General features: G+C 40.8%; 1 pseudogene; it reads right to left on the minus strand.

Annotated features, from left to right (window-relative positions):
* Positions 1-797: 797 nt before the first annotated feature.
* LOC116661681 overlaps positions 798-21,410 on the minus strand; it is a 53,121-nt pseudogene continuing 32,508 nt past the window's right edge.

The following is a 21,410-nucleotide window of genomic DNA, read 5'->3' on the forward strand; positions in this document are numbered from 1 at the left end:
ATCTAAAAGAACACAAATAACAAATGTTGGCAGGGATATGGAGAAAAGGAATCCCTCATATGCTGTTGGTGAGAATGTAAATTGGTGTAGCCACTGTAGAAAACAGTATGGAGGTTCCTCAAAAAGCTAAAAATGGAACTACCATATGATCCTTGGTGTATATCTATATATATATATATACAAATATACACGCACACATACATACAATGGAATACTAATCAGGCATAAAAAATGAAAATTTGCCATTTACAACAACATGGATGGACTCGCAGGGTATTATGCTTGGTGAAATAAGTCAGACAAAGACAAATACTGTATGATATCACTTGTATGTGGAATCTAAAAATTACAACAAATTATAAACTGGTGAATATAACAAAAAAGAAACAGACTTATAGAGAACAAACTAGTGGTTACCAGGTTACATTGTCTTGTGTTGCTTTGTTAAGTGACTGTGCTAGTTTGTCATCATTCAGGATCATCAGGGTGTGCTTAAATAACACATTACTCATATCAACTGAATTATCTTACTTTTTGGAACTCTTAAGAGTTTCTTCATTTCTAACATATGAGAGTTTTCTCCTGCATGGTGAAAAAAAAAAAAAGTGAAAATGAATATACGTATGTTCATGTATAACTGAAAAAATTGTGTTCTATACTGGAATTTGACACAACATTGTAAAACAAACTATTACTCAATAAAAATTTAAAAAGAGAAAAGAAGAAAAAAAGAAACATTTTTAACACAAAGTAAAGCACTCAGATATAAAACAGAAAAAAAAATAGAGTTTTCTCCTGGATCCATCTCAATGTACCCACTTGAAACTCTCATTATAAAATGTTGCTTTATGGTTTGGTTTGAAGATTCTAACCCTAGTCTCTATTAACTTTTATATCTTTTCCTTTTTTAAGTTTAATTGAAAAGAAAACTAGGAAAAAAAAAAACACTTCTGGCAGCTGTGATACCAAACAGAATTATATTACAATAAACATCCTATAAATGATGAAATGCATTTTTAAACACCTGTAAACAGAATTTACCTGCATGAGGTATGGTTATGAAGCCTAATGTATGGATGTTCCTTGCTTCTGCTTTTGAAGTCCATGATGCTGAACTAGCAGAGGGTTTTGTTGATGTGTCCCTCCATGGTGTCATGCAGGTGGACCCCTAGGGTGGGACGAAGAAGGACCAGTAATACACCAGGCAGGATATTGTGCCTGGTGTGAAAGCGGTGATCATGGCCTATGCTGGGAGGAAAACAGTAAGGGGAGCATTAATTTACAGCCTTTATAGTTATGGTCAACAGACATGACAGAACTTCATTTTCAGCAGTAGATTTTTTTTTTTTTTAAGATTCAGAAAACTTAATTCTTTCCTGTAAACTGGATATAGATATTGAATGTCTTAAAATCTTTGAGCAACTGCTTTAAAGTAGAATAGTTACTTTGCTTTTGGTCTTTAACCTAACGGAATATCTAGGAGTCCAGTGGCAGTTCAAAAGCAAGGGTCTGATCCTTGCCTATTACATTTTTTAAGTACAGTAAGGTTAACTGTATACTAGGTCACTGTGGATAACTCAAGAGTTGCTTGGATATGTTATATGTAAGTTATATTTTCAAAAATTAGAAATATCATGAAAATCAATCAACCTTGGAGATCTATTTGGTATAATTTAATCTTTAATAATGTAGATTTAGATAGACCTTTTGTATATGTAACACTTATGAAAATAAGTTGGCATTATATAACTCCTTTGTAGATAAATGATTAAAAAATTTTTATCATTTGCTTCTTAAAAATAGAATATTAATTGCATAAAATATATTTTCCTTCAAATTCATACTTTTTTCCCTATACTATCTTGACTTGTTTAGATAAGTCAACCCATAGTCTGATTTATTTGAAACACTCAGTATTGCTTTTGTCTTTTGCTTTATTAGAGAACAAGAATTCTTTATTATTTTTAATAAAATACACTAGCAGGAAGCTATACTGGGATTGTTCCATTCACAGAGTCAAGCAATGATACCTGCTTTGTTAGATCAAGTGTCTAAGCCTCTCAACTTCCAAAAGATTACATGGACAAAGTTAAAAACGTCATAAATGATTGACTAACAAAGTTTAGTGTGTTCCTTGATTAAAAGTATAAATATGGGTCAGTCTTAAATTCAGAAGTAAAGCTCTTATGAATTATATGAGTTTTCTCCAAAATTCTTTAATTTGGGCTTTAAACCCTCCAGTAAAAAACTGGTTTGAAGGAAGAAGAAAGTCGAGAATAGATTCAATCCAAATTCTATGGGAATAAACAAAGCTAAATATTTCAGTCATTTTTTGAAGCAGAACAGGTATGTTTTCTGCACCATATGATTTTAATAGTATTCATCTGAATACACAGTTTAGACACCGTGAGACCACAAGCCAACAAACGAAATCTCAGGCAAAGCAAGAAAAACAGCTAAGGGGATTTTTTATTGCAAAACTTCCCCAAATGGAAGTGTAATAGAGGAGAACAAATCTGACGCCATATTGGATCTGTTCATTTACTTTTAAGCACTGTGTCCTGTTTTCCAGGCTTAATCTTGATGGCTCTGCCCCTTTTGTAAAACAACGTTGCCTTTAGCCTGAAGGCTACAGGAGAGCATATTCTCGGGTCTCTGACCTTTAAGGATGTTAGCACTTCTGCACTTATGCAGAGATGGCAAGTTGCAAAATAGAGAATAACCTTTGTTTTGTTGGAGGTTTACAGGGACACCATAGCCTGACCCACATGGATGGCTGCAAGTACAAAGAATGCCTGCAGCAAAAAGTCTGCACAACCAACCACACCCCCTCCCCTTTTTAGTTTAAAAGGAGCCTGAATTCTGACTTGGGCAAGATGGTTCTCCAGGACATTAGTCCCCCATCTTCTTGGTCTGCCAGCTTTCTGAATAAAGTTACTATTCCTTGCCCCAAAACCTTGTCTCCTGATTTATTTATGTATCACTGTTGTGCGGTGAGCAGAACAAGTTTGGCCTCGGTAATAGAACCAGCTTTGTCATCCCCTCTGATGTGAAATCTCTCTGGGTGTTCACGTGCTTGCCTGGTGGTGGTGGTTGTGGTGGTGGTGGTAGGCAAAACTATTTCACTTCTCCTAGATTTCAATAGGCTAAAATTTTCTGCTATTTAAGTCAACTCTAGACTTTTACAGAATCACCTGCAGATGTGCTTCTGGAAACTACAAAAATTCCAACAATGAAAATAAGTCTGTTGTCTCCTGACAAGATAGTTTTTCTCAAAACTGAGCAGCTCTGAGAAACACTTCAGGAGTACAGATAGATGCAATGTGCTTCATTTCCCATGCTGTTCTGACACAATTTTCCACTTATATCAAAGTAAGTTAAAATCGGTCTTCAATAGCAGATGCTCTGGCATGATACAACAATGTCAATTCCACTTATTTATTGAGCCAGAGCAGCTTTATAATAAATGATTTTATACCAAACTCCTGCTTGATGTCCTGTCTTCTCCCTGGTGGCTAATTCCTTCTTCTTTCTTCCTAAAAGTTCTCTTGTTATGGGAAGTTAGCCTTTACTGTGCACATTCAATTGTGAAGGCACAAATTAACTATGTGAGGGGATGACATACATATTTAATTCTTACTTATACATATATGCTAGCACACAGGACCTGTGTCTTGGAAGATGTCACTTCCTAATGTGGGCAAGAGGATGGTCTATAGTTCAATCAATGATCTAAAAGCAGTTTTCTAGGGTATAATAAAGCAATGCCTGAGTTATAAGACAGAACAACTCCTGGATATGAATCAGTGGCACCAATCAGTGGGTGCACATGTGTGCACGCACATGCCCATGCACACGGAGCAGCCTTGGAGACACTCCATCTGTGCTGATGAGCAAAGTCATGCTGGGGAGATGAGGAAAAAGTGCCTAATACTCTCAAACCAGGACACCTGAGTAATGGGTAATAGGAGTCAACTGAATTTTCTGGTTAGCTGAAGGTCAAACAAAAACACTTTTAGTTTTGAACATCGTTGCTAAAAATTTCCTTAAAGCACAGGAGCCTGTTTTCTTGCCTTGCTTAGTGTCATATGACTTATTAAACATGACAGATTCATACTTCTCTGACTGTGGAACGGGAAAGGCCTTGCTGTCATATTTCTGAACATTAGTCTATGTTTTGCAGCACAGTGGATACTGAAAATGGGGCAATTTGAGTGGATGGGAATGGACATAACCTAGCAGTCATTGACTGTGTGTGATTTGCCAACTTTCTCCAAAAAGTAGGGGTAGAAGGAAATCAGATAAATTGAGGGTTCTTGGGGTGGGGAGTCGGGTGGGCTGACAGCTGGGTGGTCCCAGGTAGCTTGTTTTACTGTGTAAAATTGTGACTATGATCCAGACAGTGACACATTGTCAAATTCTTGTGCCTGCAGCTTTGATACCTGGGCAAGTCTGTGCAGCCAATTTTATCAATGGTTCATAATGAAGATAACTAACATTCCCTGAGGACCAGGCTGTGTGACTTCCATGTATTGACTCACTGAATTCCCTAAGCACCCTTTGTGGTACATAACAGTCTTAAAATATGCAGCATGGAATTATTCTGTTTGCAGATGATAAAATGAAGCTCTGAACTGTTGAAGCCTGGCCCGAAATCATGCAGATGGGAAGACGCCGTGCTGGGAGCTAAGCTCGGGCCAGACTGCAGAACCTGAAGGACCCAGCAAGTCCCCTCACCCAGGAACCTGGCCAGCAGCCACTGCCAGGCCCTGTTCTGTCTCTATGAGTGCTCATAGGAAAATGCCAGGTACTCAGGGTCAATGTGACTTGGTTAAGAAATTCAAACTGGGATAGCCTTTTGTTGGGGACTGTAACCTGGGAGTGAAACTGGCAGTGAAGTGAGGGAGGAAGCAGCCCTGGTTGTAAGAATATTTCTAGGGAAGAAGGTGCCCTGATGGGCTGGCATGGGAATCGCTGTGGTTGTGAGCCCCCTGTTGCCCTGTGGGGATGGGGGCAGGGAAGGAGAGAGACTGTTCAGACTGATCATAGTCAATACAGTTTGTAAACAGCTGAGTTCTGTTCCCTCACAGCTCAGACACATGCAGGGAATGAGGATTCTTAGATAATGACCAACAGTGGGTAGCAAAGGCCGAGTGGGGTGGGGAGGAGAGATGGGACAACCTTCTGGAAGAACCTCTGCCCCAGGGGACCAGGAAGGTAATGAATGATTGGGGAGGCACAAAGTGTTTATATGGCCTCATCAGGTAGTTCCTACTTTAAGCTGATAGTGTGAAATATATGGTAAAATACGGTGGAATGACTGCTCTTATTTTAGGTTCTACAAACTCTTAAACGGGTAGATTTCTATCTCCATTATACAAGCACTGCTGGGTGACATTTATAGTCATGTGAGGATCAAAAGGGTGGGTACTTATTAATGCTATTACCATGCTTCTACTGAATTAACACTTCAGCAACAGTACAATGGCCACGCTTCTTAACAACTGTCTCTGTAAGAGCCCTTGTAAGTCACAAATAATAATTATAAAGAAAATATATTAAAAATAATAACAAATACAGTTACAACAACTATGTTGTTTATAATGATGATAGTGTTAGCAACTCCCTCTCATATTAAACAGTACCCAACACTGGGTTCCTTAGGAAGCAACGCCAATGCATTTTTGGACTTTTCAAGGTCTTCAGCCCGTGAAGCCTTTTTACTCACATTGGTCACCACAGCCAGAATTGCTGTTCCTTGCATGGTTGGCTGCCACGCTGCGATGTTCTGGGCTTTTTCTGGCACCATGCAGCTATACTGGTTAGTCAAGTTTCCACGTATCCACTCTGATTTCCAATATATTGTTCCCCAGAGCCAACAGAAGGGCCACTGGAAAAGAGACCACAAATAAGGTGGTAACCCAAACTGCATACCTGTTGAAGTAATGGACACACATCATGGAGTGGTGGATGGATGGAAGGACAACATATATTCTTTTATCCTGTAAAGAGAGGCAAATGGTGAACTAAATCCCAAAGAGAAAAGACATTCATGGTAATAATAATGTTCAACAGTGAAAGAATCCAAACAAAAGACAAATATAAAATCTCTGGGAAGAAGAATAATTACAACCTGTTTCTTTCATGTATATACCCTTAGTAGGAATAACATACTTAAAAATCTTTAACCAACCATAGTTATTTGCTGGTGATAAACCTGGGAATCTTGAAGCATATTATTCACTCTCAGTGTTGAAATAATATAATCTTGGAAGATGGTTTGTAATTGAGGATTAAAAAAAGAATATTGTGGATGTATCTAACAAGTTAAATGTAAATAAGAAATGTACCTTTGGGAAAGCTATGCATAGAGAATGTTGGAGGAAATACACTGAAAATAGGCAAGTGAGCAAGCTCCCTTGAGTCTGGGAAGGTGAGTGCAGCACATTCAGCGGGTCTATGAAGTTATTACAAGTCACAGAAAGCTATGCAATTAAAGTGCCTTCATAAGCAAAATATCCTTCTTCAGGAATTTTTATCTTGACATTTCTATGGTCTGTGCCACTTGTTGTCTGGGTTACCTGGGGTGGTCCCCGAAATATCCTTTCCCACCAAAATATGGGCCTCCCCCCCAAAATAGTATCTTCCATTCTGCTGCCAGAATAACCAGATCTTCTTCAACATAAATATTATGCAATTCTCTTGCTTACAAATATTCCAATATATCCCTGTTTCTTTAAGGATACATTCAAGTCTAAGCACACAAGGCCCATCGTGACAGAGGCCTTGTGCACCTGATATTCCCACCTATGGATCCTTTGTTCTAGCCCTACTTGTTCTTCAGTCTGGCCAAGCTGCTTCATGCCATGTGCTCTTATATGTCTCTACCTCTCTGCATAAAGTGTCCACTCCCTCTGCCACATATTAGAGAGCTAACTTCCTTTCTCCTTTCAAGATTCAGTTCAAATATTTCCAGCTCTAGGAAGTCCAATTTGTGTTCACCTGCTGAGCAATTCATCAACTACTCGCCAAGTCTCGCCTGGCCTGTGGAGTGCAGACACCAAGTCTTACCTGTCTTCGTCTCCCCAGCAGTTGATACAGTGTTTGGCATAGCAGGTGCTCAGTGTTTGTTGGATGGATAAACGAATGAATCAGTAAAGAGATAAAAGGTCTACAATCCCCCCCAGTTACTCAGCTGTCATTTTGGGAAGTTCATTCTGCGGAGATAAGGAAATGTCGTGCAGGTGGTGGGCAGACAGAACAGAGATGAGGGCGTGGGGGAGTCAGACCTGGTCCTGTAAAGCACAGGAGCGGCGTGGGTGGGATTGCACTGGACAGAGAGGGAATGAAGGGGGCGGGTGCAAGGAGATGTTGAAGAACAACTGATATTAAATGCAGTGAATTAAATGGAGGATATAATATATGAAGGGAAGATCAAGTTAACACAGCAAGGGTGGAAGAGGCAGTACCAGAGACGAAGAGCTCTCACTTCATCACTCACTGCTTTTCACTTACGGCACCCGCCCTCTGGGAAGGCAGTGCCAAATTCTTGAGAGACTGGTGTTCGTGCTGTGGGTGCTCTAAGTACAAAATGGTATCTATGGCTTCCAGATTTTAAGACTGATAGATCATTTCTCTTATGTCCCATGTCTGAGTTCTCAGACAGCAGGATCACTCACTGGTGGGGGGAGAGCTATTGTGGTTAACAACTCAGGGTTACTCTAATAATCTCAAAGGACAGTGGGGAATTCACTAAAAGAAATAAAAGAGAAATTTCACTCAGAAAAAAACATATGCCATATAGAACCTTGTGGGGGCCTTAGGGGGCAATGTTACCGCCAACTCATCTAGCAGTTGTATGTGAAGTGTGTTGAAACTCCAAGCTCAAGTCACTTAAACACGTATGAGAACCAGGGTCCAGGCTGTGGTGCTCCAGACATGGACGGGAAGGTGAAAAGCCTGACTACTGCCTCCGTACAGGATCAGTCCAGCCGGGGAGCACAATGGACACTGGACACAATCAAGCACCATGAAGACAAGAATCAACTGCAATTCATGCCTAGAGAGGAGAGCAGAAAATCTCTAAAAAGTGGAGGGTTTCCTGCCAAGGCTTGGCAAGAGTCCTTCCAGGCAGAAAAGCAGAGAAAGGTACTTCAGGCGAAGGAGAATAGGGTTGGTGGCTGGGTGCGAGGCATAACGAAGCACGGGTGGAGGGCTCCAGGGTCATCTGTCAGAAGCTGTTCCCCTTCAGCAGCTAAGAGGCATAACTAAAAAGGCAGGTGGGGTGTCATTAATGATCATGGGGAAAACTGGGAGGAGGAAACTGAGGTCAGTGGATCACCACCAAAGGCATTTTATTTTACAGGAACAAAAATAATTCAAAAAGCACTTGGAAATTCTATCTCCCATGAACGAAAAGAACACAAAATAAGTTTCACTCCAGTGTTGAATACAGAATAACAGACTGCCTACTCTCAGAAATGGATTGAATTTTCTAATTCGTTAGGGATTATTTAGATAATAGGAAAATGAATAAATCTGAAAAATCTCTCTAGAATAGCTGTTATTCCATCCTGTTTTGCAGGGTAGGGGGAGGCTGAATTATTTGGTATTTTAATGAGACTATAAAGTTCTAAAAGTCCTATCAATTTCTCCCGAAATTGTACAACTTTTCCTTTCAATGACCTTTATTTGACTTAACTAGAACAATAACTTTTTTCCAAGGCTTTTTCCATGTGTGTTAAAATACCAAATGATATGCTGTCCCCAGAATGTTGTTGTTATTATTAATGTTGATAATAGCCCCAATAAGACATATTTGCAATTATGACTCATTTTGGAATAGTAGGTCATTAGCTTATAGTCCTTTTGAAAATAAGCAGAATAAACGAACATAACTTCTACACCAGGGACTGCAGCTGCACCCGTTAAGGAAACCGGTCATGAAACACAACAAAAGCAAAGATGAAACTCAAATCAGACACCAGGTCACAAAGCATAACTGACTGAAGATGCCACAAGATGACCTTTCACTCACCGAGGGAACCAGATGCGTTTCCATGTATAACGTATATTTTTAACAGCAATTATTTTATATATAGAATGTAATTTAGGAAAAAAAAAAACCTCCCTCTATCTGTAGACTTATAAACAGGAAGCACAAAGGGGTGCCTTTGCAGACATGAACATGCATGCATAAATGCAAAGCCTATTGACCAAAATCTTTTCCTGTCTCCTAAGCTTAAAAAAAAAAAAAAAAACTAATTTAAGGCAGTGGTGAGCTGAAAGGGCTTAGAAACAAAACGTGCACATCATCAGCCTTCTGGTAGATAAAAGTGCTCCATGCATAATAGAAAAGTTGATGTTTCCCATGGAAATCTATTTTGAGATGCAACCATTTAAAGGCAACCGAGAGCTCAAAACCAAGTTCAACCAAAGAGAAACAGAGCCCAAGCAAATGTACAGAAATGGACAAAGACATTGGAGAAGGAGGGGACCTGTGCTCAACCAATACCCCAGATCAGCAAATTCATCCTGAATTCAAGCCAGTGATGTGCTAGGTCACTCAAGGAACCAGGCAGAAACCATCAGCCAGAAGAAATAGGAACAATGTCAAAGGCAGGTGTGAGATGTGGAAGGGGTGACCCTGTGACCCTTGCTGCCATGAGGCAGGACGCTCTTGCGGGCTTTCTGCACAGGCTGGAGGGCTCACATGACTCTGTTTAGAAGGAGATCAGCCAACAGCTGTGCCACACGGGCTGCAGCCCTAGCTGACTCACATCTAGTAACGGTTCTGAGTTCATCCTTAGACGACACGACCAGAAGGATCTGAGAATCAATGGTGGAGACTGTACCTGAATGAGTATTCCATTTCATTCCTTGGCAGTAAATCTTCAGCTTTGTACAACATAAACATTGATAAAGATACACACAGGCACACTGTTTGAAAGCCTGACTGCATAATTGCATCGAAATGGAGAAAAGCGGGCTCTGTTTCGGTATGATAGGTCATTGTTTGGCTCGGTAACCGATGCTTCTGAGACCCAAAGCATATTCTAGTATAGCCGACAGCACCGAAATCTCCACTGATGACTTGCTCATTTCAAGGTATTCATAAAATAACCCCAGATTGCCCATGGGATACAGATGGTTGTCCCGTTCCCATCGTGGGGTGGTCTGTTCTGCTCCCAAAACTGTGGCACCATTAGATTCATGACCCAGCTGCCAAACAGATCAAATTATAAGGCAGGATATTATCAGACCAAGGTCATAAAAGTATTGTTGACATTTCAAGCTGGACACATCATCTTCCCAAGAATTTACTTTCTTGTTTTCAGGATACATTTCTTATTATTGCTGTCTCCCTACCCCCAAATATTGTGAAAACTAGTCCTGAATACATACCTTGGGTTTACTAAAATTGTAACGACTGCTACTTTATCTCCTAACTCCTTTTCAGTGGGCATTTTAGCTTTTAGAAGATACCTTCCCTCATTTGTCCTTTTCCCCCCATTTCTCTGCTATTATCCACCATGGCCTTTCCAGTCTGAAAATCGTCAGAGAAAATAAGTAAAAGAAAGAAATACAGGGTCTGTGAGCTGGTGGTAAGTGCTGCGGGGAAAATAAAGGAGGGCGAGGAATGTGTGGGAGGGAGGAGTGGGGATGGGGCCGTGACCTTTGAATAAGGCAAAGACGGAGGGAAGGGCCAGGCAGAGGAGGGGCAGAGGGAACGGTGATCACAGGCCTGGAGGTCCCTCACGCTGGACAGACAGCATGGAGGCTGGTGTGGGCCAGAGTGAATAGGAAATAAGTGGTGGTTTTGGGGGTGGAGCCTAAGGGACTGCAGTGAGGATGTGGGCATTTTTCCCTCTGAAGGAATTGCGGAGCCATGGAGGGTCACCGAGCAGAAAAGTGATACTCTAACGTTAGATCAAACAGGTCCAAGACCCTAATTTAAGCTGAAGAAATCAAGGGCCAAAGAAGTGACATGCCGCCTCTAAGTCAGTGCAGAGCTTGAAAGAAACACAGCCTCGACTCGCAGCCCAGTGCTCTGCCCCCTCCTGGATGCTGTCCCACAGAGCTGTCTCTAAGGTTATCTTTTTTCCTCACTCAGAGGCTTGTGGGACAACTGAATGCTTCCCCCTTTTTCAAGTGGCAATTTGTCCTGAAAGGAATTCGGAGTTGGCAGTGAAACAAGGCATGGACCTGTAGCCTACAGTGCTGTTGTCCCTGAAAGCAACAGCTGGCGTGTGGCTTACTCGTGGAGCTCAGCAGAAGAGACAGAGCAACAACAGACAACTTAGCATCTGGCGGAGCTTCGGCTGACTGCACTGCACATTTGGATGGATTTCAAATTTGGACAGTGAGGCGGCTTCACACGAAAGGCAGGTGTATACATCATACATGCCCACACGTCTGTATGCACACACACGTGGACACACACAGAGTATATGGTGTGACTTGTAAAGAGCTGCCCTTGCTAGGTTTCCCACTGCCTCTGATCTCAGCATTAAGTTTCCCTGGCCATGCTCCCAGGTTTGCTACGAGATTTCTTTGCAATGGAACATGTCCTTCGCTTCACAAACTTTCCCCACTTCTTTCAATGACATTAGGGGAAGAGAGGGAGCTCTGGGAAGTGGTGGGGATAAGGAATCGAGATACCCCTGAGTCTGAATCCACGCTTCATGGCTTATTTGTTATTGAACTTTATTTACATTCAAAATGCAATTGTTGCAGATCTCAGAAGATGATTTACACTCACAGCTATGGCAGAATGTTGCGGTTAGTAGACCCACCACTGGATCTTCTTATTCAACACGTCCTTCCAATAATTCAGATATTACTGTATCACAAATGCCCATTTCTATATTTTGGTATCTGCTTTTCAGTATAATTATCTTCCTTCTTTATTCTCTAAATCTTATGATTTTAAATCATTTTTCTGAGAAGGGGTCCACAGGCTCTTTACTTACGATAAATTGATAAAGAGATCCTGGAGACCAAAACCACATTTAAATCCTGAGATAAACTCAACTCTGTCATATACATGGCTAGATTTAGTTTGCAAATACTTTGTTTAGAAATTTTTGCATCAAACAACAAGGTCCTACTGTATAGCACAGGGAACTACATTCAATACCTTGTAATAGCCTATAGTGAAAAAGAATATGAAAAGGAATATACATATATATATATATAACGGAATCACTATGCTGTACACCAAGAATTAACACAATATTGTAAAGCAACTATACTTTCAACAATAAAAGTTGAAATAAAATGGGGAGATGAAACTTCCACTGACCAGGCTGCTGTCAGGATGAAACGATTCAAAGCAGGCCAGGTATTAGCAACCCCCCCAACACATCAAAACCCAGTGTGGGATCTTCCTTTTGAGCAGCACAGGCTAACCACCTGTAAATAGGGCTAAAGTCACTTAGACCCTTGGCTCGGGGACACCATGGCCACAGGGGTGGGCATCAGTACAGCACCTACGAGAACGATGGGGACCACCTGCTGCTGAAGCCGCTCCCCAGGCCGCAGCCCGGAGCACTGCAGTCAGGTCTGAGGTCCGGCCGGGAGCGTGCAGCTCCACAGCCCCTCGGAGCCCTGTGGTGCGGGTGGAGCTGGGACCGCTCTCGTCCATCACCCTCCCTGGCACCCAGACTCGGGAGTCTCCTGGGGGAATTTTTCTCTGCCTCATACTTCCTGTCTCAGCCTCTTGTGGAATCCGGTCCATGCCCCAGGGAAGCAGGGCTTTTACCCTCCGGGACCCAAATCCATCACGGTTTGGATCCAGGATGGAATTTCCATGCTAACTCATCTGGCGCTCCCTTCTTGTGCTGAACTGCCCTCTCCCGCCAATGGCATTAGGTCGTATTAGCAGCCCCGATTGGCTTGACCTTCTTAGCTAAGACTCTGAGCCGCTTGCTCAGTCTTCCTGAGTGGAACCACTCATCTGTGGCAGAAAAGCTTGGGCTGTCGTCTACCCATCATTGTCCTCGGTCTTTTGGGTTTTCTGTTGGGTTATGGTTCTCCTGCAGGGATATCAATTTGCATATGAGAAGCAACTGTAGACATTTAAAAAAATACAGACATTGGATCCTCCCTCCTCCCCTGCCAAGGCTGGAAGCTTTCTCCCTCTAGCAGGGGTTACACAATCATTTGCTTGGGAATTGACCACACGTATTAGCATAATCTTAGTAAATTGCCCTTTACTCAGTGCTTGCCAACTGGCACTTTCTACCTCATGTTGTCTTTGTACCTTCATTATACATTTAATCTCTGCACTATAGATAATCACCATTTCTGTTGAGGACACTCCCACTTGCTAATCTTGAATACAAATACCTTTGATTCTCTGAATCCATTTCATTCCTGAGTTTCCTGTTCCTGGATTTAAAGAGTGAATGAGGAACACCTATATTTAAGATTCTATTATATGTCTCTGACTCATCCTCTAACCAAGTCATATCTGGAGAAGAGAGATTTTCTCTTTTAAACATTTGCTTTTTCTTATTATATAGTAGTGCATACCCACGGTGGAAAATGTAGAAAACATATAAAGTAAGAAAATTACAGCCATACATTATCTAAACACCAAAGGACAATCCTATGTCATTTTGGGCATTTAACTATTTTTCTTAATATTTTATCATAAAATTTCTCCAGGGCAAGTTGCTTAACCCTGGACTTGTACTAGCCTTTTGTCAAGTACAGAATAAAATTCACAGAAATGACCCCACTATCAAAATTGTATGTGAGGCTGGGAAGGCCATAGGGCTCTCAGTTATTCTCTGAGTCCTACAAACAATGCTGTTAATTCACTGATGTTATGCATTCGATGCCTGTGAGTCACTCACTCAGCTGGCTCGGACTGAGACCTACTATATACCAGGTGCCGATCCAAGTGCTGGGGAGACCCCAAAGGGAGCCTGGATCACAGCATCACTGTTCTTCATTTGCTTCCAGAATTCTACTCAAGAACCCCACATGGAATTGGGGGGTGGAGGCAGGTGAGTTATGGTGAAATTCATTTCATTATGTTCCTTTGGACATATTTAGATAGCATGAAAATAGTCGCTAACTTTGATAAGTTTTCTTTTCCCTCCCTATGTATTTTTGAGGATGGGTATAGTTTTGGTGCAGCAACAGTAACTGATAGATCTTTGGTATGTTAGGATTTTATATGAAAAAGTAAGAAGGAAACTGGCACCTTATACAAAGAGAAGAGGCAGTGAGGAAAACACAAGCCACTCTCGAACTTGGCTACCACTCAGCATTCCTGGTTTTCAAACAAGGGAAACATAATTCAAAACATATTCCTTAAATATTTTAGCCCAGAGTAGAAATACATGGAGGCAAAGTTCAGCTCACTGGAACCTACAACAATGTGCTTACTTAAGCGAAGGCATAAACAGACCACAGATACCATAATGCATCCTTTACTTTAAACTAGTTCATGTGAGCAAGGTTCATTTCACATGAATTGCTCAGTACCAATTTAGGAAATATATCCTTCTCCTTGATTGGTTAAAATAGCTCACTGACAACCAGATTCATCAAAATTTAGAGTTAAATAATTAACCTATTTCCTTCAGGAAATGTTTTTAACTAACCTGAGTTAAGTATCTCCTCTATCTGATCTATTTCCTTTCACAGAGAAAAATAGTATTATTTGCCCATGACCTACTTTTACTCCTCTGGAAAAATCTAGCTGTGAGCTCAGGGTAAGAGTTGTCTACTGCACAGTGGGGGAAAAAAATAAAGATTCATTTTACAGAGAAGATCAGAATCTTTTTGTGAGGAGCGTGGTATGCTGGGGGACAAGGGAAAAGCCTTTGTTTAGAGACAGACCCCAGTAATTCATACTGAAGCTGAAAGACGAAGCCATTGTGAAGAAATGTGGAAGGACACACTGACACCCAAAGGTGTTCACTCTGCAAAAACAGAAAGAAAGAGAAAAGAATTTAACTGCTCTATAAAGAGAATGGACAGAAACTTGGTAATAAGGGAGAAGGAAGTTTAGGGAAGGGATGAAAAACAATGAAAGGGAAGTTGGATGTGGTGGGCAGAACAGCAGGTTTCTGGAGCCTACAATGAAGGATGATAAGAAAAAAAATTAAGTTTTAAAAAGTAACAAAGTTTAAAATAGTTTAATAATTAAAAAATGAAGTTAAAGAAATAAATTTTTTATAGTGGCATGGAAGACTTTAAAATGATGGAGGTTTTTTATTTCAAAATTCAAGTTGTTTGAGTTTCTCCTCCATGCTCCATCAGTAAGAGAACAGAACAGAAACTCAAAGCCAGAAATTATCTTAAAAAGGTTAGTGTGGTAAACAGAAAAATGGTCCCCTGCCAAAGATGTCCATGTCCTAATCCCCAGAACATATGAAGAGGTCAGGTTCCCTGGCAAAGGGGGGCTATGTTTGCAGATGTGGTTAAGGTTGCTAACCAGCCGACTCTAAGAGAGACAAGCTGGATTATAGAGGTGGGACCAGTGTAATCACCAGGGTCGTTAAAGGAGGAAGAGGGAGGCAGAAGAGGGGAGAGAAGAGAGGAGATGTGACCACAGAATCAGATTCAGAGGCACACAACCATGCCAACCTTGAGAGAGAGAAAAGAGGTCACAGGCCAAGAGACGCAGGTGGCCTCTGGAAGCCAGAAGAGGCAAAGATACAGGTTCGCCTGGGGCCTTCAGAAACAGCCCTGCCAACACCTTGACTTCAGCAGACTTCTGCATTCAAGAAACTTACGAGGTTTAATATGTGTTGTTTAGTGGACACTTTTTCTTTTTTCTTCCTACTACCATGCCGTTTGGGGATACCTGTTACAGCAGCAACAGAAAGCGAATACAGTAAGCTTCTTGAAATGTGCAGAAATTGCAGATAAAACTGGACTGTCCACTTTGATATGGGATTGGGCTTATGTGAAAATCAAAATGACAGTGTGACCTTAGCTAACATCTGCTTTTCTCATTTTTAGGAAGAGAACAGTAAGTTAAAACCTCTGTAGTTATTATTTTAGACAAGTGTCTCTTAAAACATTATGTAACCCTGTGCCTTAGGACCCTGTGCCTCTGTTCTTAGAAGAACATGGATTCAGAGAGATAGGGTCTTATATCTGAGACCCACAGTGATCTCTTATTGGCAATGAGAACTTGGGCAAATCACTTACCCTCTTTAAGCCACAGAATCTTCATTTGCAAAAGGGAGATAAGAATAAGGATTGTTTGGGGGATTAAATTATATACAGACACACATGCACACACACACATATATGTACAACACTTAATACAGTGACTATCACATACTAGGCACTCAACAAATTCCTGTTATGGATTTTTAAATGCATGTATTAAAGGAGGAGAAAGTCGTGGGAAGTTGTGGGAAAACTTAGTTCACGGCCCCAACAAGGGCCATCTCTCAAAGGGCTCTGATCAGTCAGTCCCCAGTGATGGGCTAATAAGCAGAAACTATAGCACTTGGGGATTTAAGTTAAACATAAAAAGGAAGGTATTTAAGCATAATTATTAAACAGCAGGTACGTTTACACTGTTGGCTGGATCATCTTATCTGGAGACCTTTAATAAGCAGAGAGTCTCCCCTGTTTTAGAGATGGGCACGCAGGAAAATGACGTGGATGGGTGGGCCGTTCTCACCCCAAGATCACATGACTTAGTACTCACAGAAGTAACACCTCTTGTATGTTATTCCAGATGGACTGTCCTCCCATGATTATTGTCAGCTGTGTCATCAGTTCAAGGAGACAGCCACCTGGGTCACAGTGGAATATTAGAAAGAATATCTCATTTAAATTTTAGATAGGTCTAACATGAAATAAAGTCATTATTTTATGGCTAAAAAAATCTAAGGAACAGAGAGTAAAGACACTCTTCATTGGGCAACTAAGAGAAAACATGAAACGGTTAGACTGTCAGAACACAAAGCTGTATTCACACGTCTTCATTTCTGTATTTTCACAGCCAATACACCGGATCTCCCGGATGAGTCACAAATCTGCCCTTAAAGAATGTGATGTAGAAACACGAGGAGTAGTAGTTGACAAACTGGAACAAGAACACCTTCATGGTTAGGCTGTTCTCATAGTCAGTCTGGTCCTTGGGGGCTCTGCAGCTAGAATAAAGAAAAGTTAAGTCTGTAAAACTGTGAACGGCGTTTAGATCCTAATCAAAGCCACAGATACATGAGTTAACACACCAAATATTTATACATATATACACAATTCACAGTGTTTCATTTAAGCTGTTTTGAATTCCTTAACATAGCTACTATGTTAATTCCAAGTGTACACACTATGGTAGGAGTTTCTCCCACTATGAACACAATATCCCACAAGGCAAAAAAATAGTCAGCAGTTCCTTAAAATTTATAGTCACAACAGTATCCAATGGGCAAGAACTGTCCTCTGTCAGGTGTAAGTTGACAGAAAACTACTTTTGAACATCCTGCTAAATGATATTCTCTTGTCTCCCTGAACGGCAGGAAGGTAGGACTATTGAAGAAAACAAACAAAACACCGGGCAACTTGCTAGAAGCATTTGGGGAACATAAAACGAGTCATCCTCCTAGTTCAGAATTTGAATTGGTCTTAGTGTTTTCAGAAGATGACCGCTGAGCAGACCACTGGGAGAACGACCCAGCCACATGCAGCGTGTGGGAAGCACTTAACTTGGGCAGCTAAGCCGCTGGCTGGGATAAAGCCAGAGAGAAGAAACATTTATTATAGAAGCCATAGATGATGTGAATGGAGCTACACTAACAGGAACAGCATGGGGGGAAGACACATAACACTGTGATTACTTGTCCTCTCCGTAACGCACGAGCAAATCTGCCACTGGAACCATGACCCTCTTCCACTTATTTGCAATAAAGAGACTATTTACTTTCAACAATAGGGTACATGATCTAATGTAATTGAAAATATTATTCAGCACTGACCTGTTTACACAGAGCTTGGACATTCTAATGCTTGCTTTGTCCCTTTTACTAATGCAAAGCTGGAGCTAATTCACTTCTCATATAGGCTAGAGAAAATACGTTTACACTTGAAGTTTTCTAAAGACTGTAATGTACTGGAATTGAAGTGCCTAAAAGATAAAGTCTCTGATTTGACCTGGTTCTAAAACTGGTGTAGAAATGACCTCAGCTGCAGAGGAGCTTACCAGAGCTCAGTCATCATGATTGCCACTTTCTCATATATGGCGTTCAGGGTCACGATGATGATAAAACTGATGAGGGAAGCAGTGATGGGCGTGGCCCACCTGCACAGTCAGGTACTTCTGGATTGGGTCTCTTCCATTCAGGTTCTCGGGAAGTTTTGCAGAAAATACAATGAACACTGAGAGTCTGTAGACAATGATCCCAGTAACTGAAGCAATAGTCAACAGGACCTGACAACCCAAAATCCCAGCAAGCATGAGACTCATTAATGGTCGTATGTTTACACAGAAAACTTGCCCCCAACCCACGCTTAAACAGACAACATGCATGTGCTGTAAACCTCACATAAACGTGAGAAGTGATGTAAATCGCACGTAAATGCCACAAGAGACATGAATATCAGGCATGTTAAACTTTAGGGGAGGAGGAATGAAGGATGTCAAAAAGAATGAGTGCATCCACTAATGTAATATGCTGACAGCAGGAGCAGCTGTGTGCAGGTCATAGGGAGTATATGGGAAGTCCGTTTTCTGTGAATTTTTCTGTAAACATAAAACTGTACTAAAGAAGGAAGCCTGTTAAAGAATATCTTTAAATGGGGTAAAAATGGAGTAACTGGTGGCATGTTCTTTTGGAGGCAAGTCTGTGATAACAGAATCAATGAAAATATCCCTTCTACATCTATAGAATTACTTAAGTTACAAACTAGTTGTAACCCATGAAGGGGATATGCTTCCTTTCAAGGGAGAACCTATCACTGATTCAGGGGTCAGCAGGTGCTAGCTGTCGTCTTCATTCTGAATAGGACCAGTGAAGCTGTGGACATGCCCTGAGGGAAACACTGGAAGTGACAGCAGGTCTCTGCTGATGGAAGCTTCACATGCTTTTCATACTCCTTGAGATCTTAAAATGGCAGGTATTCCTACTCCCTGCATTTGCACAAGATTCATGTCCCTGATCCATTGTAGTTCTGACTGTGTGGACCCAAGGGCAACGGGGGTGTCTGAAGCATAATTTGCACGTGGCTGATAGGGTTTCAGTTCCCTACTAGGCAGGTTAATTTTCTGGCCTCCAAAGAATGTAGATTAAAGGTCCCATTTTAAAACTTTAAACTGTTTTCCTTCCATCTACCTTCTTGGTCATAGTCCAGAAGCATGTACTCAGTGTCCCTGGCTGCTCCTGATGGCTGCCCCAGAGAGAAAGCTACAAAGAATGTCAATTTCAAGACTAAGTGAACCACATCATGTTATTTACAGTAACAGCGGGAGGCTGGCTTGCACCTGCCGGGGAGAGCAGAGGGAGTGTTTACAAGCCCCTCCTGGAGCCACACTCCTGCATCTGGATCCCAGCTCCGATGCTAGCTGTGGGGCCTTGTGCAAATTTCTTAACCTCTAGGGGCTTCAATCTCCTCACCCATATAATGGGGGGACAATAATAGCAATTTATAGGATTATTGTGATGAGTCAATTATTTACTACAGTTGAAAAAATTTAGAACATTAACCACAGGCACGTGAAAAGTTCTACCTAAGTATTAGCTAAGAATATGGTGATCAAAGTCTTAAAAAGGTGTTTTTCTTAGTTTTTAAGCCATCACTTTGTAGAGAAAGCATTTTATTTCCTCCTCTACCCTCTTTCATTATCCTTTTCTTCACAGTTAAGGCTTCACTCTTGTGAAAGCAATAACTTTTTGGTATGTGTGTGATTAAATGTGAAAATTAGTTAAGGCTGAGAAAAATGTATTATAGAAGGTATATTGAGCCTTCCTCTCTTGTACAGCACATATAGGCCATTTAAATAGTATGCATTTTTAAAAAGTCTGCATAATAATTTTTAATTATGTATTAAGTAATCATAATAGTTAAGATTCTTTAAATGCTTACTATTGCTTCAGCACACATCTATTTTTCTAAATCCTCACAATCACCCTGTGGGGAAGGTAATATTATATCTCTTTTACAGATGAGGAAATAGAGCCACGTGGAGATGATGCAATTTGCCCCAAATGAAGCAACTATTAAGTGAAAGAACTGAAATACTCAAAGAGCCCAAAGACACACTAACTGTATAGCACTGTCTCCTACATGGTCTGTGAAATCAATTTTAATTCATTTCAGAACTTTTACAAACTTGACACATTTCCATTTTTCTTCCAAGCACTTAATGGGTTCAATATTTCTTAGGAAACAGGAAAGCTTTCCATTCTCCTTCCTCAAGTTTCTTCTTATATATCATCTATTCTGATCATAACTTTAATATTTGCTCATTAAAGAAGATTTGTAACTACTCAGTAGTGGACAGAACTGCTGTTCTGGATCTGTGCCCAGTCTTAGAAGAGGACCCAGGTTTTGCTTTAGGATAAATAACCTCCTTTCTGTTTTTAGTCCTGTGATTTAAGCTCGATTGACCCACTCTTTCTGAAGAACCAGAGGTAGATCTTAGTTGGTTTAAGACAAATAATGCCCCTCATTCTATTGGCCTCGCACATGATTTGAGAATTGACAGAGAACCCAGTAAGAGCCACTGTTATGTGAGGAGATACATGCTGGTGCCCATGTGAATGATGAGCTTCCTCTATCAAGAGAGGAAGTTGCCAAAAAATATCTCTCTTGGCTTGGATGGATGTGTGATCTGGGATGCTGAGTGCCTAGAAGCAGCATGCTGAGACACCCCTGGACACAGAATGAAGACAGGACAAAACCAGCCCTTGACATCATCTGGGCTACAGTATCTCTCCTTGACTGAAGCCAGACATCATACCTGAGGTTTTCATTTACAGGAACCAATAAATCCCATCCAACCCCATTTTTTGGTTGTTGTTTAAACCCATTGGAGATTGATTTTGTCACCAACAATCAAAAGACTCCAACTCTGAAAATGAATAAAAAATAAAATAAGAAAAATGCTTCTGCCTGTAGACATAATTCCTTCAGAACTGTGCATTGTTTGTATATTAAAAATCATTTTATATATTAATTTTATTCTCAAGCTTATCATAAGCATAACACTTTAACATATCATAAAATATTTTCATGGACACGCTTTTTCATGGCTGCATAATATTCTACTATGTGAAGGGTTGGAAGAATATTTTGGCTGAGATTTTATATATATATATATACATATAAAAGTATGTCTGTGACTTACATCCATACTGACTTTTCCATGCCATTTTGAAATACTTCCTGATTAAAAGTTTTTCAAAGCTGAATTAGTGGATTAAAGCATA

Source organism: Camelus ferus, chromosome 36 (assembly GCF_009834535.1).
Source record: "Camelus ferus isolate YT-003-E chromosome 36, BCGSAC_Cfer_1.0, whole genome shotgun sequence".
Lineage (NCBI taxonomy): Eukaryota > Metazoa > Chordata > Mammalia > Artiodactyla > Camelidae > Camelus > Camelus ferus.